Source organism: Lactuca virosa, chromosome 4 (genome assembly GCF_052849685.1).
Source record: "Lactuca virosa cultivar CGN04683 chromosome 4, Lactuca_virosa_CGN04683_v6, whole genome shotgun sequence".
Lineage (NCBI taxonomy): Eukaryota > Viridiplantae > Streptophyta > Magnoliopsida > Asterales > Asteraceae > Lactuca > Lactuca virosa.
Window position 1 is genome coordinate 109,437,907 of NC_136429.1, and position 19,450 is coordinate 109,457,356.

At 31.3% G+C, this 19,450-nt stretch overlaps 1 long non-coding RNA gene across 1 annotated transcript; it reads left to right on the plus strand.

The window, feature by feature from the left end:
* Positions 1–17,919: 17,919 nt before the first annotated feature.
* On the plus strand, positions 17,920–19,250 carry LOC145107134 (uncharacterized). Its single transcript, XR_013707737.1, has 2 exons — positions 17,920–18,510; positions 19,008–19,250. It is a non-coding gene; the product is annotated as an uncharacterized LOC145107134 (long non-coding RNA).
* The last annotated feature ends 200 nt before the right edge of the window (positions 19,251–19,450 follow it).

Below are 19,450 nucleotides of genomic sequence, written 5' to 3' on the forward strand. Positions count from 1 at the left end.
CATTATTATGAACCTATGAACAAAAATTATCAGTGATCCCATGTCATAATACCTATTGATCTACTTACGAGAGTGATGTCTAGGCTAGATATAGTGACATGTTTAAAGTGAGATTTCCAAACAGTATACTCTGTATACCAAACGGAACCTACCTTCGATTTGAACGTACCTGATTATTCCTTATTTGATAGATCTTGATGTATTCATTGAGATTGTTGAGGAATCCAGGAAATAGTATAAATAGGAATGAATACTGAAGTATAATAATATTCGTATTTAGGATGTTGGAAGGGTTAAACTGAAGAGATAGCAGATGAGCTAGCTTTCCCGAGGATCTTCCACCTAAGTCGGGTGAGTGCATAGTTACTTTCATGAAGATGGTTCTAATACAAGTATTAGTTAAAGTATTAAATCTATGTTTAAAGTTTATATGTGAATTATATGCTTATTGATTGGAATATATGTTATATGTATATTTGATAATATATGATATGTGAACCAGTATGGTTCTATATGTTTTAATATATATATATATATATATATATATATATATATATATATATATATATATATATATTATTACATGATAATAATAATAGAATTATTATTTCCGAGAAAGTGGATATCTATATATATATATATATATATATATATATATATATATATATATACCTAATACTTTATGTTAAATGTATACACTAGGTTAGAATAGTGTTGCCTAAACTAAGTAGGTATTGGATGTTGATTTTAAGCATGATAATCTTGCCTAGTGAAACGATAAGTCTTACAAAGGATGCTTAGTTTGAGTTAAGTTGAAGGGATGTTAGTTATACCCTAAGACTTAAATGGGATGCGTAGTTCAATTAAGCTTAGACATTAGGGTAGTTTCATGTCGGGATGTGCACGAGCTTGGAACGGAGATTAGAACTCTGTTTCACTGGTCCTACTCGTACCTGGGGTACTATAATGTTCCAGAAGTACTATCATGTACAAAAGCCTTTTTAACACTATTGTGTGTCGGAGATCGGGAGCATACTAGAGTACTATACTAGTATTCCCTGCTTTTTTCTTTTGTTGAGCCTTGGGTGTCAACATTTTATTTCAGGAAGTAATTGAGGGAACTTCGTAGACTGTCAAATAAAGTGTATCAGTAACAGACCAATACTAGGTATGTTTGATGTTATTTTTCCAGATAGGGTGAGTCTGGGGTTAAAATACCTCAGGGTCATACCACTGTTAGGCACAATTATCTAGATAACCATCCATGACTTACTTGTCTTGTGGTATTTTTGAACAGAGGTTCAATAATGAGATTCAATCCATTCCTCTTATTTGATATCTTTATTGATCCTCGTATGCAGCCAGGGAATCCCCTAAGTATATCGTCAACTTTTTATTCATATTGATCCTTTAGGTTAGATCTCGTAAGATTGTTGTATATGATTAATACGCGAGGATCGACGAGATGGGGTAGATTGTGTCATAGATAATATATATATATATATATATATATATATATATATATATATATATATATATGTGTGTGTGTGTGTGTGTGTATGTGTGTGTTAATAATAATAATAGTTGGTTTTACAGGTTTGAGATATATCAATATTAAAACATTATAGGATTGAAAACCCTATGTATCTCACCAGGTTTCCCAACCTGACCCACTCAATTTATATGTATCACAGGTAGCAGTGTTAAGACTGATGAAGACTTGAGTAGGACGTTGAGTGATTAAAGAGAAGACATGCCATAGTAATCAAGGTCGTTACATCTTTACATTGTAAAGTATGTTGTGTATCGAACTTCATAATACTACTACCTCTAATTCATGGGTTATTGATATATGATGTGGTACTCACATATACATTGTATTGCAGAGACTAAATGAACAAAGGAAGCTTAAGCATGGAGAGTTGAATCTAATCATGAGGAATAGATGAACATTGTCTGTCTCGATGGTTGGAGTGTTCGAATTGAAGCTTAGTAGTGGAGTTTTGATTAGTTTAGTTAGTTGTTGTTACTCTTCGGAGATGTCTAGAAATATTATTTCATTTCATGTGTTCTTTAAATAAGATTTCATTTTTCATTTGATAATGAGAAATGTGATATTTTAGTGTTTAAGCTGACCATCTCCTCCAATCTGCTTTGACTCCATTCGCCCTAAGGAATAAGGTAATGACGCATACAATTTCACATACATAGATATCCATGTAACTGTAGTGTACAAAAATTAGGGCTTTAATGTCATCTTTTACAACGATTGATACATTTCGAGTCCGAATATTTGGGATATTATCTAACTTACAGTTGCTTTCACACTCCAATCTTTTCATGAATTTGCAATTAATTGTTAGGATTGACGATTATGCAAGATCAAGCATGACAAAGAGCATGTTTTATTGTGTGTCTGTGTGGTTTGTGTTGGACTAAAAACCAAATCTAACACTTGAATTTGGTAAGTTTCGCATTTAACCCTTATTAATAAAAAAGTTTGCAATTTAGTCCTTAAGATAGTACGCGGGCGTACTAGGTGGTACGCTTAGCGTACTAGCCCGACGTTGATCGCGGATCCCATCCACGTACGTTGGGCGTACGTGGAGTACGCATGGCGTACGTGGGCTTTAATGAAATCCTAATTTTTAGGGTTTGCACCCTATTTAAATTTATGATAGCCTCATTTGGTCATGTTTAGCCAACCTCTACCTTCCTTTGTCCAGAAATCGAAACCCTAGTGTGTTTTGAGCCTTAAAGAGTGTTTGTTGGTGGTTTGTGAATGAGAAGAAGAAGATGACCTTTTGGAGTAGTGTCTTGAGCTTGAAGATCCGGGGATAACTCATCATTTGCAAGCTTTTTGAGGTAAAAAGCTCACATCTTGATGATCCATGATGCTAGATCTAGTTATGATGTTATTTTATGCTTTTTGAGCCCTTGGAGTGATTGATGAGTTTCTTGACTCACTCCATAATTTTTGGTGTTAGATCTAGGCTTCTTTTGGTCCCCTTATTCATACAAATGCAAGCTTTATGGTGTATCTTGGACCATGCATGTGTTAAGACCTTTGTTAAGCTCTTTTTGAGCTCTTGAACCCCATTATTCCATGCATGTGTGTAAAGTTGCCAACTTTACGTGATTAATGGTCTTATAGAATCAGATATGAGAGTTTGGCTTGAGGTCTCAATGGATTAAGTGCTTAATGAAGCGGGGTGGCCAACTGGGGAGTACGATGGGCGTAACAAGCTGGTAAGTTGTGCGTACTAGCCCCCAGGGTGTATGCTAAGCCTACGAGCTGAGTACGCCCCACGTACTCAGCAGGTGGGCTTCAGATTTTGGGTTTCTCAGTTTTGGGCCCATGTTTGGACCTTAGGAGATTAAGGCCTTGTTGGGCCATCAGATTTCTATTTTTGGGCTGATGTCATTATGTTGGGTTCTTTTGGTTGAAGACCCACGAAGGGATTTGGTCCCAATTTCAAAGATTGGGCCATAATTGGGCTTTGGGTGTCCATTTTTGGAGTTGGGCCTTTTTTGAGTTGTTGGTTTGGGCCTTGGCCTTGGGCCAAGTTAGGTAAAGGGTAAAATAGTCTTTTAACCTAGTTTAGACTCTTAGTTATGAGTCGGGATCCAATTATTAATTGGATGTTATTTTATGATGATAGCGCGAAGATTTTCGGACCAACAACCATGGATTTATTTGTGAGACTCAACAACTTGAGGTGAGTTTCCTCACTATGTTTAGCGGTTCGAAGACACCAATGCCGACCCATGGTTTATTATGTTAGGATGCTAGATGTATGTGTGACTCTTGCATGTGTTATGTGATGGAATGCTTACCGGGCAAGGCCCGATGTCGGGCGGGGATCAATGATTGTATTGTATGCTATTGTCTTTGTGATTATCGCATGTGTTTGTATGATTATATGTTTATATGTTTACCGGGTGGGGCCTGATGACTGACATATCTGTATACCGAGCGGGGCCAGAAGCCGGGCGGGGCCCACTATGTGTTTATTATGTATGCTATGTGGTATTTTGGGGAACTCACTAAGCTTTGTGCTTACGGTTTTCCGTTTATGTTTTAGGTACTTCTGGTTCAAAAGGGAAGAGCCCGAGATGATTGCAGAGCACACAACACCTCATTCCGCATTTATTGATTTACTCTGATATCATCATTATATACTTATAAAGGAAGCAATTTTCATTTTACCACATTCATTTGAAACTCCCATTCCTTTTTCCTTTCACCACATTCATTTGTAACTCCCATGACTTTTCAATTTCTTTCTAATAATGATTATAAGTTGGTTAATAAGGTTAAATAAATATCAAACCTAAAGTGTAATCATATATAAACTAAATTTCAATATTAAAAGAATATATTTTCTTATACTTATAAAGTTATGTTCTTAACTTTTAACATATTATACTTAATTTATTAGGTCTAACATATTGTTGTATGTAAACCATTATCATTTTAAAGCTACAACTTTTGAAAAATTTATATAAAATACTTAAATTGTTAATTTAAATATAACCTTACAAGATCAACTTAAATATAAATTTTAGTTCAACTTAAACAACTCAAAGAATATTTTGTAAATAGTTAAAAGTGATAAATTGTAGTGTCTTTCTAATAATAATTATAAGTTGGTTAATAAGGTTAAATAAGTATCAAACCTAAAGTGTTATCATAAATAAACTAAATTTCAATATTAAAATAATATTTTTACTTCTACTTATAAAGCTATGTCTTTAACTTTTAACATATTATATTTAATTTATTAAATTTAATATGTTGTTGTATGTAAACTATTATCAGTTACAAGCTACAACTTTTGAACAGTTTGGACAAAGTACTTAAATTGTTAATTTAAATATAACATTATAGGGTTAACTTCAATATAAATTTCAGTTCAACTTAAAAAACCCAAAGAATATTTTGTAAATAGTTAAAAGTGATAAATTGTAGTGTTAAATACAAAAACTAAATTGTAATATCAATTTAAATAAACATTTCCTAAATATATTTTTATAATCGTTAAAAGTTTTAAAATAATTAGTTTAAAATAACTTACAATAACAATAGTTAAAAATAACTCTATATAAATGATTATATTGTTACCTTTAAAATAAAAAAAATTACTAGATGTTGTAAATAATTACAATGATAGAAATTAAAACGTTAAGCAAATAAATTTTAAAAAATTAATTAACAATAACAACAACTATAAATAACATTAAACAATATATTATATTTAATTTTATTCATGGGTAATCCGCGGGTAGAGGTCATTTAAAAGATTGAGATTATGCTGTTTTAATAGATTTATATATTATCATATAATTCAAAATAATCAATATATTATATCAATTTAGTATACGAATTATTATATCAAATTTTACAACATAATTGTCATATTAAAAAAAACATATATTTGTAAAGATTTCAGCTATATAGATGATTCTACGCAACGCGCGGGCGTTCGCCTAGTATTATGATGTAGTGATACACTTTGATCCATTTTGGTTGTACGACAATGATTTGGATTACCGTTTTATAAATTTTAAAAATGAAATTTTTTTATTTTATTTTTCGGACATTATACCAAAATTCATGTAAATCGGACAAAAAATCAGATGCACATGTATTACTTACCGGATTAAGTCTCCATTAAGGAAAAAAAACACTTTAGATTTCATTTGCAACATAATCTTCAAATTTCTTTTTAGAAAAAAATTATTTTCATGAGTCATCTTATAATTTTAAGATTAAAGAGGTGTAAATTTGCCTAATGCTTCAAAGATCGTAAGCAAAATCGAACATGTGTAGGATTCTCACTTACTAGTCCATTATAGGTCCTTTGTGTAAAGACAATCTTTTCACAAATTAAACAATCCCATTGGCACTACTTGTCAACATTACCTTTATTTGTTTTTCTTTTTACTTTTTAGTTCAAATGATGTAATACTTTGTAGAAGCAATGTTTCAAATCTACTGTTGATCATCAATTTTTCTTAAGAAAAATACATAATTCATACTAGTTGTCACTCTAAAACTTATATGTTTGATCTTTAAAAAGTATAGCTCTAACGATATATTAACCAGAAGACATCAAAATAAAAAGTTCTCAAATAAAAACAATTGTACTTGCTAGCCACATATGATCAGCCTTTTATGATACCTAGACAAAAAAAAATTTCAAACAATTTGTCTATACTTTTTAAAGAAGAAGCTGATAATGAAAACATTTCCGTCCTTGCAAAATATGTTCAAATAATTCCCAAGTTGGATAGCAAAAGCAATTATGCATTCTTGGGAAAGGTAAATGTATATGGTAAGAAGGGTTTAAGTTTGATATTTTGTTGCGATCATATTCAACTTTCTAATTGAGTACATTAGCCATCGTCCTTATCCTGCCATCCTTTCTCATAGACTTTTGTTTTCTTTTGAAATTTTGAGATTATATTTATGATTCTAGCAATTAAAATTTTTATATTGTTATGGTTATTTGAGAATGTTTCATTAGTTATTTGTGTATCTAATTATCTCGTCCCCAAGGAAAAGAAACATATAACAAATAAAAATTTAATTGTTACTAATTAAGTCTCTTAGTTATCAACAGAGAAAAAAACAAACCATAGTAATTCTATCAACTATTTTGTAAGATTTTATCAAAAAAAGTAGTCAAACTCCACAATAGCCATGATTTTGCGGTTGACTTTCTGTGACTTTTTTTGTCGTCCGTGAAAAATGAAAACTGTTTGAAATTAAAAAAAATATAATTAAAAATATTTCTAATAATAACATAATCTTTTTAGGTTGTCATCATTACCCATTTAAGAAATTAAAAGAAATATAATTAAGATTTTTTTATTAATTTGTCATTGTTTGATAAATTAATTAGAAATGATTGTGGAATTAATTAAATTACAAGGTTAATATTAAATAATTAAAAGTTAACTAATTAGAATAGGAAATCTCCAATAAAGTCCTAATATTTTAGGTCAGTTTACGGTTTAATCCCAAATTAATTTTTGTTTACAAAAAAGAACAGAATACTGGCTTAAACTTCGGAATAACCCTTCGTGTCCGGTTTCACAGATTTAGCCAGTATTTCGGCTTTTTTTGTTAATTCGTTAAAATATTGAGACTTTTTTGTTAATTCGGCTAAAACTTCAGAATAACCCTTTTATCAATATATTAAAAAATGGTTTGTTTTTTCAATGAGTGTATTTTTTCTTTTCTTTTATACAACGTTATATATTCAATTGTCACGAAATTTAGAAAAAAAGTATCTATACAATCCAAGCACCTAACAAACTTCATAAATTTGTCTAAAAACCTTTACAGCAAATAAAGTGCTCCATGATTGCAAGATGAAATTCATACAAAATTATTGTATATTTTCTTTTGATTTCAACATTGGTATAAGTATTGGGATAACCACAAAACATACGTAATAATACTAATCAAGTATACTTAAATCTATTGGATAATCTTTGTCGTTAATACTCATTTTCTTCTTCATTCTATTGGTTGTTTAAAACCTTAATCCATCTGCCATCTTTCTCCTTCCGTTTCTTTCTATCTATTGCAGAATTGGGAAGGATGCGATAAGGGATACATACACACACCCCTCATATAGATCGTTGTCTTTCCTTTTTATGTGCGCGCACACGCATAAAAGTTTCTGATTTGGAACGTGTGTGTGCGTGTGTGAAATGAGGGTATTAAAGTTCAAGCGAATATGTGTTTTGTGGTCTAGCCAAGGCAAGACTAGCTGCTACAAAGATGTTACTATTGTTCTTGATAAATTGAGGTACAAGTTTAACATGAGCGTGTTGAAGTGCATGATATTATAGAAAATAAGTATTAACGAGAAAGGTTGTCCCATAGATTTAAGTATACCCGATTAGTATTATTACATATGTTTGGTTGTTATCCCAATACTTAGACTAATCTTGAAATCAAAAGAAAATATAAAATAATTTTGTATGAATTTCATTTTGCAATCATGGAGTACTCTATCTTCCAATAAAGCTTTTCAAACAAGTTTATGAAGTTTTGTTAGTTTTTTTCATTGTATATATACTTTTTCTAAATTTCGTGACTTTAAAATTGAATATATTGATAAAAGGGTTATTCCAAAGTTTTAGCCGAATTAACGAAAAAGTCTCAATATTTTGACGAATTAACGAAAAAAACCGGAATACTGGCTAAATTTGTGAAACCGGCCACAAAGGGTTATTCCGAAGTTTAGCCAGTATTTTGTCCTTTTTTGTAAACAAAATTTAATTTTGGATTAAACCGTAACTAGCCTAAAATTTTAGGACTTTATTGGAGATTTCCCATTAGAATATTTCAGAATTCTTAAAGAATAATGAAATTTTGAAATTGATGCTAATCCCATATGGGATAGGATTTGCTTTTTGGGTTAAGGAATTGTAGCCTATAAATAGGGTGTTAGGGATGAATCCATCATTTCTCATTCCTCTTGAAAATTTTGTTATGTTCCTCTTCTCTTTGAGGAAATCGAATTTTCTTAACCCTATTAGGATTTGTAGAAATTTTGATCTAGCCTCTCTCATAGTTTTTTATGTTCTCTTTGGTGTCTTGAGTGTGATACCATTAGAGAGATTCTACTTTGGATCATCCCATCCAAGCAAGCTGGCAAGGATAAGATTGAAAACCAGAAAGTCTCTAGCTGTAAAATAGATATGTTATTCTATTTTTTCTAGTAGTTGCAGTAATAGATTGAAACCTAGATCTTTATAGGTTGCATGTTCACATATGAATTGTTTAAGTCTTCCGTTGCTATATTCATGTCTATAAGAATGCCCTATAACCCAACAATGGTATCTGAGATATTGGTTCATGATTACTTGCACTGATATTCCAAATTGATTTGAATCTTTTTTGTTTAATTAAGGTTTTTCGAATTTAGGGTTTTAGGGTGCGAAATTTTAATTTTCGTTTTTCATGGCCATTTTATGTATTCCTTGTGCCCTAAGCTAGGGTTAATGACCATGAACCTAAACTAAATCGAATAGAAACTTGGAGGTTCGAAGAGCACGACACGCTTCTAGAGAATTAGGCTCTTTCGAACCCTAACTTGCTCTACAAGTTTCCTAACTTGTCGTGCAAGAAGAAAATCTGAAGTATTTCGATTTTTGGATATCGCCTCTTTATTTTAAATATTATTTAGATAGTGATTTAAATTTTAATATTTAATTGATTTAAATATTGTTTATTATCGTATTATATAAATTTGAATATTGAAGTAATATTAATTATTAACATTGCGTCCTCATATGTTAATTAGACACTAGATGTAAAAAGTATTGTCTACCTAAATAACTTTGTGACATGTTTACAAAATCTCTTTACACATTACAGAGTCAAATATGTATCCTAGCCTTATTTAAATAATATTAGGTAATTATTTTCTAATGATTAATAAAACAAACTAGAATAGAAATTGATCTTGAATGATGTCTATAAGTTTATCCACTAAAATCCACTATTATAAAACCTCTTAACGGATAAGCTGATAGGATGATCAATCTTGTCTAAAAGTTTGAGAATAGTTCTCATAAACGAAAAGAAATATCATGCCTTAGACAAAGCTCTTCCTAAGGTTCCTCCAATCATTATATTCTAAAGAGAAGTTATCAAGTGTATGTTGTATGAAAAACTTCATATTGAAATAAAATGGAATTTCATTAAGCTAAGAGTTGACTGTGGTTATCATAATCTACTAGCTGACATGTACATATAACCAGATCACTCTGATTTTGATATGAAAAACTTTGAAACGTCCATAAGGAAGTTGCATGACATGTTGAGGGCCTTTATGGAAGTAACATGACCAATAATAGAAAACTCCAACTTTTTTATTGCTCTTACATTCGCTATCATGAATGGAAGTGTCGAGAAACAGAAAGTCAGATGCCCATGGGTTAAAAAGCGATTAGTGTTGGTATACCTAATCCGGACCAAACGCCAAGGACAAAATGAAGGTTTATTTTGAGACATGTTCTAATAGTTTTTTATTTTCGTAACAAGAAAATGACCAAGAAAGCATACATGCCCAATATATATGAAGTAAAAGACTAAAACATGGAGAAGATAATTTTATCATGAGCCCTTGCTAATATCCATAGGATAAAAGGACAAATCTCTCTCCTAAATGTTTAGTCTGCAAACAGATATACAAATTCATAATGTCATTGGAATATTACTTCTAATCCTTTGAGTATTATACTAAGGATAAAGTATTGCCATTTGCAAGAAAGTGTAGTGGCTGAAATGAAGTAATAAGACTGAAATATAGAGAAGATAATTTGATCATAAATACCAAGCCCTTGCTGCTATTCATAAGATCAAAAGACAACTCGTTCTCCTTAAATTTTTAGTCTATGGTCTTATAATTCACATTGTCTATATAATTCATGAGATTGTTCTGCTTTATTTAAATGTAGAACGTTCTAACATGTCAAAGGAAAATCATGAAAACTACACATAATGTTGGTTTTATTTAGGGTTTATCATCAAAACCATGAGAACAAAACAAAATCATAGTTATCGCAAAATAGAAGCACACTATCTAACAAAAAAACTAACAAAAATAAATCTAGAGTTACTGAAGCTAGAGTTTCAAACAATAACGATGAACATACATAAACCACCACTAACCAAACTTAATAAATAAATAAACAAATTTTACATGATGATTTCTAAAAATATTGTGAAAAGAATATGGAATGAAATTAAATATACATTTCTAATCATTTATGGTAAAAATGCTATAATTGAACATGTTTATAACTGTTAATTTGTTATGATCCAAAAAATATTATTATCATTATGTTTTATGATTCAAAATTATATAATTTTAAAAATGTTATCATTTAAAACTAGTTATGAGACAAACTTAATTTTATTGAAAATGCTATGATCCAACATAATATATAACAAAATGTTATGAACCAAAAATTATCATGAAACAAAGTGTATATTAAAATATTTCATTTGGTTTGAACATGATTTAAAATGTGTATGTCATTAACCCTAAAACATTTAACCCAAACTATATTATACGTTTTCATTTTAATTACTTTTAACTAAATGTTACTTTAGCATATAAACTAGGTTAATAGAGATTGAATAAGTGAGACATACTCTAATACATGCAACTTTGCTTAGCATGATCATATCCTTGCGTAATTAAAGCAACAGATTAAATCACATAAAAAATCACTTTATTATTTAATTGGATAAATATCAAAACATGTTGCACTAAAATCAAATGAAAGTGATTGATTTGGTTCATTTAGGCATGAGTTTACCAAGGTTATACACCTACGCATAAATATCAACCTCACGAATTGGATAAATGCACAGGTAATCCACTTAGCTGCTCTTGTAGACTAACTTTCTTGAATTTAATTCTTAGAAGTAAGAAGTAATCATATATTTCAGAATTTTAAGAAAAATATATAAAAAAAATCAAAGGTTTGTAATTCGGTATTAGGTGTTTGTGAAGATGTGATCTTCAATCAAAGGCAAAGGGAGAAAAAGAACTACGTTTTATATATATATATATATATATATATATATATATATATATATATATATATATATATATAGATGGACAACTATTGTGTAGACGTGTGGACAGTGCTATTATATGATAATTACTAAGATAATAGGTTGTTTAGTAATGTGAATACGCTCAACCTCACACAACTATTGTCATTTTCATACATTCTCACTAATTCTTATTCATTTTTGTTCTTACATATCGTTTTTCACTCATTTTCATTCTTATAAAATATGACTCAATAAACATTATAACAGAATGAGAATAATAAAAAAAAAGTCTATAATAACCTTATAGACGATTTAATTAGTAAGAATGCATGATAATGACAATAGTTATGTAAGATTAAACGTAATCACATTATCAAACAACATATTTTCTTTGTCATTCTCACAGAATAACATTGTCCACACGTCCGCACAATAGATGTCAATCCACATTTGAACCTAGCTGTCTCTCTCTCTCTCTCTCTCTCTCTATATATATATATATATATATATATATATATATATATATATATATATATATATATATATATATATAATAGGAGGATCAATAGAAAAAGATAAACCTAAAAAATCCCTAGAAACCCTAGAAATACATAAAAAATACTTTCCTAGGACAAAAAAATTCTCGCTACTTCCTACACATTAACGAGGAACTTCCGAAGAAAACGTGTTTTTGATATTTCCTTAAAACTTCCTCGGTAATAAATAGGAAATATGGATGAATTTCTCGTCCTCGGAAATTTCTCGGAAATTCCTACGCTTTTCGTAGGAAATAAATATATATTAAACATTCCTAGGTAGTTCCTCGGTAGTTTTTTTTCCTACCATTTTATTATTATAAACAAATTATATCATTTTTTTAATATGCCAAAGAGCTTCACATTTATGTTAGAAGTATTTCGATTAAGTGGTTCCTAGGAAGTTTCTCAGAACTTCCGAGGGATTTCCTAGGAAATTTTCGAACCAATGTCTCCCATTAAACATGTCAAACTTCTACCAATTGTCATAGGAAGTCCCTCAAAAGTCCCTCGGTAGTTCCTACGCTTTTCCTAGGAAATAAATATATATTTAATGTTCATAGGACTCGGTAGTTTTTTTTATACCATTTTATTATTATAAAGAAATTATGTTATTTTTTTAATATGCCAAAGAGCTTCATCTTTACGTTAGAAGTATTTCGCTTAAGTAGTTCCTAGGAAGTTTCTCAGAACTTCCGAGGGATTTCCTATGCAATACAAAATTTGTCACTAATCCCTTTGAAATATGTATGTATTTCCAAGGGATTTCCTAGGACCAAAACTTGTTTTTTGTTTCTTCGGGGTTTAAGCGTTGTTTTTTCGTTCCATATTTTGTACAACTTTGTTATACATGCAATACTTTTAGTTTCTAAAGTTATACGTATATACACATACCCAACCATACATATGTACACATACATATATATTTACAATGGTAAACAAATGTTTTGAGTAATGGGTTCTAATGGTGCAGACACATGTACGTATGTATATATCGTGTATAACTTGATGAAATAAAAGTTATTTATGTATTATGAAGTCGAACAAAATATAGAACGAAAAAAACGTCGTTTGTACATCAAAAAATGAAAAACAGATTATGTTCCTAGGAATTATCTTGGAAATAAGTAAGAAGTACTGAGGGATTTCCTACGCAATACAAAATTTGTCACTAATCAATTGAAAATGCGTAGGCACTTCCAAGGGATTTCCTAGGACCAAAACTTGTTTTTTGTTTTTTCGGGGTTTAAGCGTTCTTTTTTCGTTTCATATTTTGTACAACTTTGTTATACATTCAATACTTTTATTTTCTAAAGTTATACGTATATACATATACCCAACCATACATATGTACACATACATATATATATATATATATATATATATATATATATATATATATATATATATTTAAAATGGTAAACAATTGTTTTGAGTAATGGGTTCTAATGGTGCAGACACATGTACGAATGTATATATCGTGTATAACTTGATGAAATAAAAGTTATTTATGTATTATGAAGTCGAACAAAATATAGAACGAAAAAAACGTCGTTTGTACATCAAAAAATGAAAAACAGATTATGTTCCTAGAAATTCTCTTGGAAATAAGTAAGAAATACCGAGGGATTTCCTACGCAATACAAAATTTGTCACTTAGCAATTGGAAATGCGTAGGTACTTCCAAGGGATTTCCTAGGACCAAAAACCCGTTTTTTATTTTTTCGAGGTTCAAACGTTATTTTTTCGTTTCATATTTTGTAGAACTTTGTTATACATTAAATACTTTTATCTTACCAAGTTATACATATTATTATACACATACATATAGATTTGTAATGGTAAACTAATGGGAGTAATGTGTTGTGACGGTGTACGAACATGTATGTATGTATATATTGTGTATAACTTGTTGAAATAAAAGTAATTCATGTATAACGAAGTTGAACAAAATATATAATGAAAAAAAAACGATGTTTGAACATAAAAATATGAAAAAGCGGATTATGTTCCTAGTAAATCGCTTGAAAATGCATAGGAAATACCGAGGGACTTCCTACACAATACAAAATTCATCACTAATCCCTTGGAAATATGAAGATATTTCCAAGGGATTTCCTAGGACCAAAACTCATTTTTTGGTTTTTCGGGGTTTAAACGTTGTTTTTTCGTTTCATATTTTGTTCAACTTTGTTATATATTAAATACTTTTATCTTACTCAGTTAAATGTGATATATACATATATATAGGCATGCACAAACCGGTTTTTTTTATGAACCGGACCAGTTCAGAAAACCGGTTCGGTTCTGGTCAACTTAGTCAAAACCGGTTCACCCCGAAACCGGTTCGGTTCCAAACCGGTCCAGCTTCAAAATAATCCGAACATATGTAAACCGGTTCGGTTCTATAGAAACCGGTTAAAAAAAACCGGTTCAAAAAACCGGTCCAAAAACAGTTTCAAAAACCGGTTCAAAAACGGTTCGACAAAAAAAAGGTTTTTTTCATTTTTGGGCTAATAACTGAAAAATAGGAATGAGTTTTTTTTTTTAGATTCTATTCCTTTTATTGTGTTTAACAAAAAAAAATGGGATTCACAATAGGTTTTTTGGAATTGGGCGTGGAATGAATTGGGAAGGCTTTTGGTAATACACACATATACACGTCCATATATATGCCAAAAGGTTATTTTTATTTTATTTTCTTTTGTTTCTTGTTTAATAATATACATATTTGATGTATTAACTTTTTTTTTCTGGTTTTAGATTTGATGATTGTGTATATGTACAAAAACATAATGTATGTACAAAATTGTTCAACTTGAATCAACACATTTTTTGGAGCAATTTTCAACCTTTTTTTTCATTTTTTTTTGGTTTTTTATATTGGAAATACATAATACAACTTCAAACATAAAAACACAAAACATCCAAATTGTCAAACTAATACATCTTCAAATATAAAACATTGTTGTCGTCGTAGTCTTCATTCCAAGTCCGTAGTCATTGTATTTATTCGTCATCCGCCATGTCGTTGCGTAATCTTCTCTCATACTCGATCTCTTTTAGGGTGAGTGACACCGACATTCCCATCGCTACTTCTTCCTCATGTTCTCGTGCTTCGACATGCAACGATGTTCCTTCTAGTACTTCAATGTCTTGTATCATTTCCACGCCATCAAGGTAGCATTTCAAGCAAATGCACACTTCCACCGACAAAGGGGTTAGTTTTGTTTTTTCTTGGTGATATTACCCTGCCACTAACAGAAAAAGCCGATTCCGAAGCTACCGTAGAAGCTTGGGAGCTTAGTAGATCACGGGCCATAACGACTAGAATCGGAAATTGGGTTTCCTTTCCTTTCCACCAAGCCAAAATATCAAAATTTTCAAACTCTTGAATACTCATTTGAGACAAGAAATCGGAACCAATGTACCTTCCGAGCTCGCTACTAGGGGTGTTAGACCGACCTCGTTTGAAATTTTCATTCCTCAAAGTATTATAAAGCCTAATTGTTTCGTTATTTTGGTGAGAAGTGGATCCGGATGCCCCCGTATTTTGCATCATGTCATGAATGTTTGTTGAAGCATATTTTGTTAAATAAACTTCAAACAAATTTTGAAAAACTTTGTTAAATTTTGAAACTTCCTTTGATGCATAATCAATGTCATCATCCAATAAACCCAAATCGTAACAAATATTTTCAATTAAAGTCTCAACCCCCCAACATTTAGAGCCGGATTCAAAGCGGCGGAACAAGTAATAATGGGAGACATTTCTTGAAAATATTTTTTTAACTTTGCTTTCATCGGTTTCATCATATTAGCAAACATTGTGCTCCTCATTTCAAACTCATTTATTTTCGCACACATTAAAAAAATTTGGTTTAAAACTAAACAACTTGTAGGATAATAAACCCCCGATAAAAAAGTAGTTGCTTTTTTAAAAACATCAAGCATGTCCGTAACAAGTTTGATAGTATCCCAACTTGATTCCGGATAAGTCGTAACCTTATTACGGTCCGCAAGGTTGTCATGGAACATTTTTAAAGTATCTTTTTGACGTAAGACACATTCAAACATTTTGCAAGTGGAGTTCCATCGGGTATTATTTTCCCAATTCGGACCTAAAAAGAGGGCATTCGCATCGACACAAAATTGCATATAATTATGATATCGAGTGTTACTAGAACTAAAAATATCTTTTAGCATGTCTTTAAAACCATCTTTTATAGTTTCAATGCTAGTTAGTCCATCTTGCACAACCAAATTAATGATATGTGCAACACATCGACTATGAAAAAAAACACCATCGCAAATTGGTTTATATTTTAGTTTTAGTTGTCCAACCGCGACGGTGTTGTTTGAAGCATTATCAAAAGATATCGAAAAAATCTTTCCTTCAAGTTTATAAGTTTTGATCACACAATCTAAAATTTTAAATAAATTTCTACCGGTGTGCGGGTACTCAAACAATTCAAACGTAATCGTATGCTTCATCATTACCCAATTAGTTGGATTAATCCAATGAGCGGTAACACAAAGGTACGCATCCGGTGAACCGTGAGGAACCGTCCAAACATCACAAGTTAAATTCACACCGGTTTCTAAAGATTGAAATCCTAAAATCATTTCATTTTTTGCAAGTTTCCACGTTTCAATACAATCACATCTAATAGAAATACGACTCAGATGATAATATCGTGGTTGGAGAGTATCTTGGATGAGTGAAGTCAATCGTTTGTTGTCGAAGTGGTCAAAAGGCAAGCATTCTTGAATCACGAACTTCGCCATCCTATCCTGAACTTTAGCCATATCGTAACTCCACAATGTTGCATCATTCGCCATTGTTGTTTGATTATGTCCTGGCCCAAATTTCACCGCGGGGCATCTTTTGGTCATATGAGTTTTCAATGTCGAATTCCCATCTTCATTAAAAAAAGCACAATATTTCTTGCATCGCGCTTTTTTTATACCGTTCGACATTACACACAAATCATAGTTGCACCAAATAGTCGGATTTCTATTTCTTTCTTTGATGCTAACAACGGTAAGATAGTTTGATGAATCTCCAACACCAACGGAAGCCGAATCCATTGTTTGAATTAAGAGCGGTTTTTGAACTAAGAGAGGTTTTTTGAAGTTTGGTTAAGGTAAAGTTGAGACCTAAAAATCTAATACATATATATACTATAAGGAATGGTTAATATGGTCAAAAAGGAGCAAAAATCGAGTCTTAAACAGCCTCAAACGGCTATATAGCCGTTAGGAAAAGACAAAAAAACGGTAACACTACAAAAACCGGTTCACTAACGGTAACTTCGAAATCCGGTTCAAAACCGGTTCATCAACCCGGTTCAGAATAAACCGGTTCCAAACCGGTCTCCAGGGTAAAACATGCGAACTGGTAACATCCGATGGTTCGGTTCACTATGGGTTCGATTCTTACATGAACCGGTTCAGGGCTAAACCGGTTTCCGGTTCAGCAACCGGATCGGTTCCTAAACCGGTTTTTTTGCCCACGCCTACATACATACATGCATTTGCACCTTTATAATATATTACTTAAAACATTCATTTTTTATTCTATATTTACACTTGTGTATGTATGTGGGTAATAAATATAATTTAGTAAGCTAAAAGTATTTTGTGTATAACAAAAGTGTAAAAAAAAAAAGGAAAAATTATGTTGCTAGAAAATCCCTCGGAAGTTCCTACGCATTTCCGAGGAATCTATAATTTATTTATTATTTTCCACTTATTTTATAGCTTAGCCCAATTGTTTATGTTAGCCCAATAAAACTTGTTTGCCCTAATTCTTTCATTTCCTAACTGCAGCCAAAATCGATCAACAACCTCCTCTTTTCTTCTTTCTTTTCTTCCAACTTGTAGGTGGTTTACGTGGTGATTTCCGATGGGTATAAGGGTGGTCGAAGGTGTCAATGGTGATTGTCGGCAGTGGAGGTGGGTCGATAGTTTGAGATGGAAGCGGCGATGGTTGTTGGCGGTATAAGGATGGTTGTTTCCGGTTGTAATAGGTAGTGTTTGGTGTTGCGTTTTTTTGAACGACCAAGGAAAGAGGCTGAAATGGGTGGTGGCGAAGGTGGTTCTCGGTGAAGGTTTACGTGTGTGTTTAGGAAGATGATGAACAGGTGGTGGTGTTTGTTGGTTCTCGACGACGATGGTTTCGGATTCTGGTATGATGATATAAGGGTGGAGATATGTGTTTTGTCCGTAGTTCTAGGTGTTTAAAGCGGAAGGGAGGGGTGGTTCTAGGCTGTGATTTCCGGCAATGACAGCGGCCATTTTTGCAAGAATGTATGTGGCTCCGGTGGTGGTGGTTTATGGTAATGCTTTGGTGGTGATTAAGGCGGCAGCAGGTGGGTAAGAAAAGTGATTTTTTTTATTCCCTTTTCGTCTTTTTGATTTCTCCGTTCTTACTTAGTATTTGGGTGTAATTGATAAATTGAATGAGTGATTGCTAAAGCAGATGTTCAGAACCAGTATATCCAAGTTCAAAGCTCCAACATTCCATGTTTTGAGACTTGAGGGAATCTTTTGTTTAGTTTTTTGATATTTTGGAATTTCGATTACTGATTCTAACAGATAGTTAGAATTGGCCCTTGGTTAGTTAATTGTAGTATAAATTATATGAAGGTTCTAATGAGAAATCCTATAATTCTGCAAGTATGATTACATTACTTAACTTTTTATCCAAACTCTTCTTATGCTTTCTTTTTACGTTTTGAAAAAAAAAAACGATTCATTAATCAATTAGTATTATATCTATATATTTACTATAATAGATAAAAATGTTAATATGTATTTTGTTTTTCTATTTTTTTGAGTTCACTGATATGTTTGTTTTAACATTTTTTTAGGTTAGTGAGTTGGACCATAATCATCAAGAAATGACCGAAAGCCAAGCACTAATAGTTGAATTCATAACTCTCCTGGCAATCCAGCGAATGCACATTACACATTAGGTTATTTTAGTAAATATTTGTATGAGTTTTAGATATCTTTATTATGTTTTGTGATTTAGAGTTTAGATGATTATTAAAACTTGTGTCGTAATGTATTTAGATTTATTGTTTTTGTCTATGAATTTTAAATAGAATTTAGTCATTTGTATTAAAAAACTTCTGCATTTTTTGCAATAAAATCGTAAAATTCTTATTTTTTTAAGCTGCACATTTCCTAGGAAATTCCTAGGGACCTCTCTGTCACCAAAACCGACACCAAAAACTGTCAAAAAAGTATGGTCCTAGGAAATTTCTCGAAAAAGTATTCTAGGAAATTTCTCGGAAATGTATATCCTAGG